Source organism: Hippocampus comes, unplaced genomic scaffold (genome assembly GCF_001891065.2).
Source record: "Hippocampus comes isolate QL1 unplaced genomic scaffold, H_comes_QL1_v1.1 scaffold315, whole genome shotgun sequence".
Taxonomy (NCBI): Eukaryota; Metazoa; Chordata; class Actinopteri; order Syngnathiformes; family Syngnathidae; genus Hippocampus; species Hippocampus comes.
Window position 1 is genome coordinate 1,883,941 of NW_017805539.1, and position 7,500 is coordinate 1,891,440.

Sequence of the window (7,500 nt, forward strand, 5' to 3'; positions counted from 1 at the left end):
TATATTAAATTTTTTTTATACATACATTAATACAAATACATTAAATTGAAAACATTTTTGGGGACTTTTTACCCCATGCAAAAGAGCTCAACTTTTATCGAATTTCTTCTTTTAGGAACGTAGCTAACTCGTGCAAAATGTGCTCCAAAATTGTGTCGTCTTGCTTTTTTCGTTGTTGTTGTTTTTGGTTTTTTTGCAGGCCTGAATGATCTTGCCATGGCGGCGGCAGCGGCGGCGCTCGGGAGCCATCTGCGCATCTCAAATCTTCCCCGACGCCCGAGCAAACACGTCTGATCCCTGGCAAAACAGACATAATGAGCACGAGCACCTCGGCGCCACTCAGCTTGTTTGTCAGCGTCGTCACCTCTCTTGATTCGTATTGACAGATATTTATTGATATTTGTTTGTCAGCGGGACGGGGAGTGAGTTGTTCGCAAATTGAAAATGGGAGAGCATTGAGGGCCAAAAGGGAGACGGACGAATGGTGTGTTCTTCTTCCATCTTACTGTGTTTCGTGAGGACCAATTGTCTAATTGTAAGATGCATCTGGGGTGGGGGTGGGGGGGGGAATAATCCCCCCCCCAGAAAAACAAGTGTTTTATCAAAGAGGCGACTTTTGTTTTGTAAGACTAGTTTTTTCTCTACAAAAATAAATATTCACAATTAGACAAAAAAAAAACCTTGATTATTGTGAAATAACTTTCTTGAAAAAAATGCAACTTTATTCACAGAAAATTTCAACACATGATCTTATTTTTACAAAACCTGCTCAAATTAAGATGCATTCCTTCATTCTCAACAAAAAATGACTCCTCATAATATTACCCCCCAAAAAAGAATCTGATCAAATTCAAAATATAAAGAATATTGAATTTTAAAAAAATGCTCAAATTGTTAGTCTTTTGTGATATTTTGAGGAATAAAATCATAAATTAATACATATATTTTTCTTAATTTTTTAAATGAATGACCAAATAAAAGGCAGCCATTTACCCGAAATACAAAATGTGTATTTTCTTCTCAAAATCAATATGACCCCGCCCTCCCCAAGAAAAAGAATTCTGAAAGAAAATTTTCATAATACGACAAGGCTTTCTTCAAAAAGAAAAACTGCAAAAGAATAACGGTATGTCCGTTATTCTTGACAAAGTATGAGTTTACTAAAATGTTCAACTTTTTCCAGGAAAAATACTAATTTTATCGAAAAAAATACCCCCCAAAAATAATTCTTGTAATCATACAAGTAAAAAAAAAAAAAAAAGAAAATATATTCCGATTTGTGTTTTTCCTCCAAAGAACAAACATAAAAAAAAAAAGTTTCCCCCAAAACATTCTCATAAAACAATAGAAAGAATAATACATTTTAAAAAATAAATCTAAATGTCATTTTTGTGCCCGTTAATGACAACTTGTCCATGTAGCTTGTAGTTGTGGGAACAAAACAACAAAACATTCCCATTCAGCGTCATTTGTGAAGACGGTGCGAACACCTTGTTACCTTTTCAACGTGAGCGCATAATTGACATCTGAATGAGACAAGTCTGCCTATTAGCGCTTGCGATGACAATAATGGCATTGTTTTCGGCGAACAAAGCAGTTGTCATCCTAAAACAGGTTTCACCTTCGACCAACGTGACTTCCTTTTCCAGCAAGTCATGCTAATTTGCTGCAGGAATGACGCATCAATCAACAGTGTACACATTCAGAAACATTTCACAGAGCAGATTACATTCCACACACACACACACACACACACACACACACCAAAAAAATACATCTAAAAAACTCAGTGACCCTGGCTGACAGCCTGGCGTAGTGTGCAGCATGTGACGCCTGTTCAAATCGGAATCAAGAAATAAATAAATAAAAATTCGGCAACATTTCTTTGAATCATGAGGACATCGAATTTAATTTCTCCAAAAGGACGTGCTGCCATTTATTGGGTTATCATGGTGAGGAGTTAAAGGGGTAAAAACAAACTTAAATTAAAAACAAAGAAAGACACAGCTAACCTTGTAGAGTTGCTATATTGTACTTTTCGTTTTGACGCCTGAGTAGCACTTCATGGCCAACCAAAAGTCAGTTGACCATTCAGGTGCTCATCTCCTATTTGCTTTTTTCGCTTTTCAGAAAAAGGCAGGAGCTTATGAAAATGAAATTGTATTTTTGGTTTTTGAGAATAAAAATACTTGTGTACACTGCTGTATATATTGAAGAGCACATTAAAATTAAAAAAGAAATCGGCAAAATATCATCCATTTAGTTGATGTTTGAAGGGCTATAATTGGTCGATTTATTCTACCGGCTGATTAATCAACCTAGTAATATTCCTCAAAAATAAAGTTGTATTAGCTCACTTTTTTTTAAAAAAGTGGAAACCTTTCGAGAATGAAGTTGTACTTTTTTGGGTACCATCAAAGCGAAACGTGTTGGTGGGTGATTATCGTGCGTTTTCTCCGCTTGGTTTCTTTGGGGGTCTGTGAGATGAAGATGTCTATCGTGACATGATGGAAGCGGGAAGACTTCCTGTTGGATTTAAGGCGCCGTCCCGGTAGTCGGCCAGGAGGGGACCTGCAGACGTCGTGCTGACCTGCTCGCGCTTATTGTATTATTTGACTTGATTGTATTCATCTGGAGATAAAGCATCAGTGAGCACATCTGCTGCAGATTCTGGTGGGCCTGCACTCCATCACGGCTTAACATGAAACTTGATTTCTACACAGGTTGACCTCTGCCAAGGCCAAATGAGCCTAGATTGAAAGGTGCTTTGATTATTTAAATAAATAAATCATGATGCCCAAAAACAAACAATTCTTTCTGTACCAAGGTTCAGGGAAATGTGGTATTTCATTTTTGTTTGAAAAAAAAAAACTAATCCAAAGAAAATGACTGCGAGTTTTTGTCTTGAAAAATTCACCTTCAAAATTACTATTCAGGGTATTACTTTTTCATAAGATAGATAGATAGACAGACAGACAGACAGCTAGCTAGCTGTATAGTTGGCTCGATAGACAGACAGCTAGCTAGCTAGCTAGCTAGCTAGATGTGTATTTCAATTTGTGTGGGCTTTTCAACACAGGCGGTGAATTTACAAGAGAGTTGTACCCTCAAACATTGAACACCCTAAATGTTGCACAATTCAGAGTGCGGCTCAATTTTTTTTTTTTTTTGTAATACCAACTAAATTATATTCATGTGTGCTCACATGAAGATGTTTGCTACACTACGAAAGAAAGTGGCGCATGTCTTTGCCTTGTTGGCATTAATCTGCTTATCTTGTTAGATTTTCCCAGCAAGATGGCCACCGCTTGGCGGTCAACAGCCACTGCTGTCGGCTTAATTTGATTTTAAATGTTCTGTTAGCGTAGCATCTGACGGTATTGCATTGTATGAAACAAAAATGCATTCCTTATGTAATAAAAATAGTGCACAGAATGAAACACTTCTTGCATCATGATTTCATGTTTAAATCTAAATGGACATTGTGCTGCTCCTTATGGTGTGTACACCTTGGCCACTAGTGGGCAGTGTAATACTTACCAGTGGTCCTTCAAGGCCTTTACTGCTGGCCCACAATTTACCATTTTGGGGGGGGGGGGTCCCCAAATAAGTTAGAACCTGCAAGTTTGTGGCTGTAGGCAATCTTTAAAAAAAAAAGAAAAAAAAATCAACCTAACTCTTAAAAAATTGCTCGGATCAACCAACCAAAGGAAAGAGAAATGCCGATGTCATCCAGGGCCAGCGGCTGAAGCCCGAGGGCAGCCATCTTAGGTTGCCGCTGTAACTGGCAAATCCTGTTCAGCTGTCATTGAGAACACTGCAATGAGTGTGTGTTTGACAATTGCATACCTGTACGGAGGAATGAACTCCTCGCAAAGATCAAACTTGACTGTTTGCATTGATCATTCAGAGTATATTATCTCAGTACGGTGAATCACGATTTACAGGGGTTAGGGGGGATTTTGTCCCTGATACATTTCATTGTTGATGGTTCTGACAACATGACGCAGATGAATATTTGAGTAGAGTTATCGGTACAATCGTATGCCACTGTGTTTTTGTTGTTGAGACCAAAAAAAAATTTATAATAATAACATGAAAACGCAGCAGATCAATCAATATATTCAAGTTAGGCATCCTTAGCTTGTGGCAACGCAAGATGGCCGCTGGGGGCTTCACTACTTCTTACTACTTCGAATAAGTGGCATTGTTAGTCCAGTTGGATGGAAGTCTGTGCCTTCAGCACTGTGAGGATGAATTTGAAATGTGATTGGCTAAAGAGTCCCATTGCGGATTTAGTTGAAGTTACATGCGTCAACACTACTGATTCCAAAGGGCCTGAGCAGATTAGTTTAGCATGGCAACACATTGGGTGAAAAAAAAAACGTAGCTTAGCATGGCAACACATTGGGTGAAAAAAAAACGACAACAACAATCTAACCATTGGAAGCAGTACGGACGGCAAAGAGACTACTTCATGAAGACAAATGACTGTCGGGACTAAATTTATTTCAATTGCTCGAACAAATATTACAATTAAGGTATTAAATGTATTCTCCGAGCTTAGCAGATCAGCTGGTGTGGCATTTAGCATCCGTTTTTTTGGATGGTCCTAACCTGACTTGTCCCATCTGTCCTCCATTTGAGCATTCTGCTAAATCCAAGTCAATAAAAGTCACCCAACAGGCATCAGTCGGGCTATTAATAAAACTCTCAAGCGACACATGACTAACAGCTCGCCGCTGGTGTCCTCTTGAGCGTCCTCTCGTCGCTCGTTGAACCCCGAGCTCCTCTTCCCGCTCGTCCGCTCCCAAGTAATAATGCGCCGACGCCACTCGTGCATTGACCAAAACAGACTCGACAAGCCTCAGCGCGTTGCGGGCGCCACTCGTACGCCCAATGATTTTCATAGATGACAAAAAAACAAAATACAAGCACTGAGGCTTCGGGCCAGGAAAACTACTCGAGTGCCACTCACTGTCAGTTGTGCTCTTTATTTTTTACTTGATGCATACTTTTATTTATTGTACTTCTACTTGTACTTTTACTTGTTACTAAAAATGCTCCCAAAAGATTGGACATATTTTTATGACCCCCCCCCCAAAAAAAAAACAAAACAAAAATTCATTAACGGAAGAGTTTTTCCTTGAAGAAAACGTGTACAGTGAAACTCCACCTACATGGGCGAAAATACCCCCTAGTGTGAAAAGATTTTCATGTATGAAAGTCATTCCCACTTTTCTGCTTCCCCGACAACGACAAGTCCCTCTGTTCCGTTTATACGAAATATTTTTCTGTGCTCTTGTCTCGCAACGAGATTCACTACAAGGAAAACAAGCCTTCCACAAAAGTCTAATGCAACAGCGACCTCTACTGCTTCGTTCGGAAACGGCAACAGCAAGCACCACACTGGTTTACACATGCGCAGTAGTCCAGGAAGTATTTGTTTCAGACGCAGCACGAACGTTGCATTGCTAAAATGACCTTTGCATACCAAGGAGCTAAGAAAAGCTTTAATACTTGAAGACAGGATAAAGGTAATAAAAATGAAAGATGGAGGAAGCAAAATAAGACAAGATGCAAGAAATTGATGTAAGTGAAAGTAAATGCTGATCGTAAATTTTGCAATTTCTTTCCGTTTTTTTGTTTCTACGCTGGCTATATGAAATGTCAAATAAGTGTATGCTCATACTTATGCACAATTGGAATAAAAATAAAATGTACACATATACGTTTTTTGTGTGTGTTCGTGTTTACGTCTGAGATAAAATTTGCTCCAGTGAAAAGTCCCCTTTGTGAAAAATGTCTTGCTGCAAACATGATTTCATTGTAGAGGAGTTTCACTGTATTTAAATAAAAAGACGATTTTGACATATAAAAACACTTCCAAAAAAAAAAAAGTGAAAACAGTGCCATCTGTTGGAATTAGATGCTTTCTTTCTGTTTTAGGCTCCCTTTTGTTTTTAAAACACGAAAGTCTTTTCCACACAAATGTTTGAAATCCCTCTCAGCCTCCATCTTTGATTTTCAATCAGGTTTAAACATTGCGCTGAACCTCTGCAATATTTGAACCTTATTGAACAAACTTCGCCAGGATTTAGCCAAAGCATGCTCGCACCTGGGAGTTGGCGGGATGCTGAGCCAGGGGAAGTTGCGGCGTGGCGGTCGGATCCCGGGATCACGACAACGCGGTGACAGATGGCTTATAGTGGAAAATACATTTCCACATATGGGGGGGGAAGACTGCGTGTTTTCAAAGCACATCAAGGACAAAAGTTGCAGGAGGGATCGTGTGGTTACCCAATATGCATATGGAGTTAAAATCTGGAAGTGTTCCAAGTGGTACACCATTTTTGGGCCAAACGCAGTCATTTAAGTTGGAAAAACTTGAAAATATCAATGACTGATATTTATGGCAGCAATGTTGGTTGGCGCAACAAAGCAGGCAAGTTGTTTTTTTTCTTCGATCTTTTAGTTGGGCTTCAACAAAAGTGACAAAGATTCTGTTCAACTCTTATTTCTTTGTTGTGAAATGCTGGAAAGCCAGAATTGACAACCGCAACATTGAGACGAATTACGCAACTTAAAATCTTATCAAAGTTGGCGTTCTTGAAATTTGGAGTTCAGCCAACACTTTTTTTCTTTTACTGGGTAGGGCGACTCCAATGCAACACAAATTAGCCAACAAGGATCAATTTTAATCAGGGAACAGACTTTGTTTGCCAGAATACATCTTCGAATCGTGGCGCTTTTTCCTCTTCATTTGGCTATTTTTACATGATTGTTGTTTTAAAAAGTTATGGATAGTTACGGTGTTCTAGGAAAAAAATTGTAAAACAATGCCATGCTGTTGTTAGCTTACGACGCTAACATAATGCTAAGATCATATGACCTGCTGTCCGTTGGCCCCTAAAACCTTACATAGCATCAAGGGAAACGGCACCAGCGAATAAAAGCTGTCAAATGGGAGTTTTCCGATGGCGTCTGAGTCGCAGCTGTGACCCGCCCGTCGGCTTTTTCAGATCCCACCATGTCCTTCGAATGTCTTTTGTTCCTCGCCACTTCCTGCTATTGAAAGCTGGGCAGAATGATCATTTTCTTCACCATCGCCGAGGCCGGCGCCTGACGTCATCTTTCATCCCCAAAATAGATGTGCCCGAACAGAAATTGGAATGGAATCTTTACATCATACAACCCCCCCCCCCCCCCACCACCTGTTTCAACACATACCTCCGTAAATCTAATGGAAAAGCAACCGTTTAGGGCCAAGCAAGGCCGTTCCAGTATCAAATCGGTTCCAAGGGAACTTGGGTGTTTAATTCATGTGCTCCTAGTCAATTTAATTGTGCTGCTGTTCATATAATAATATCCTCACAACTTTTTCAATTTCGGGCATCGTCCGGATGGCAGGCAAATAGGGACGAGGGAGGAGGAAAGTGTGTAAATTTTAATTGTGTAGGATGTTGACACACACACACAGACACACATAGACGACGGTGT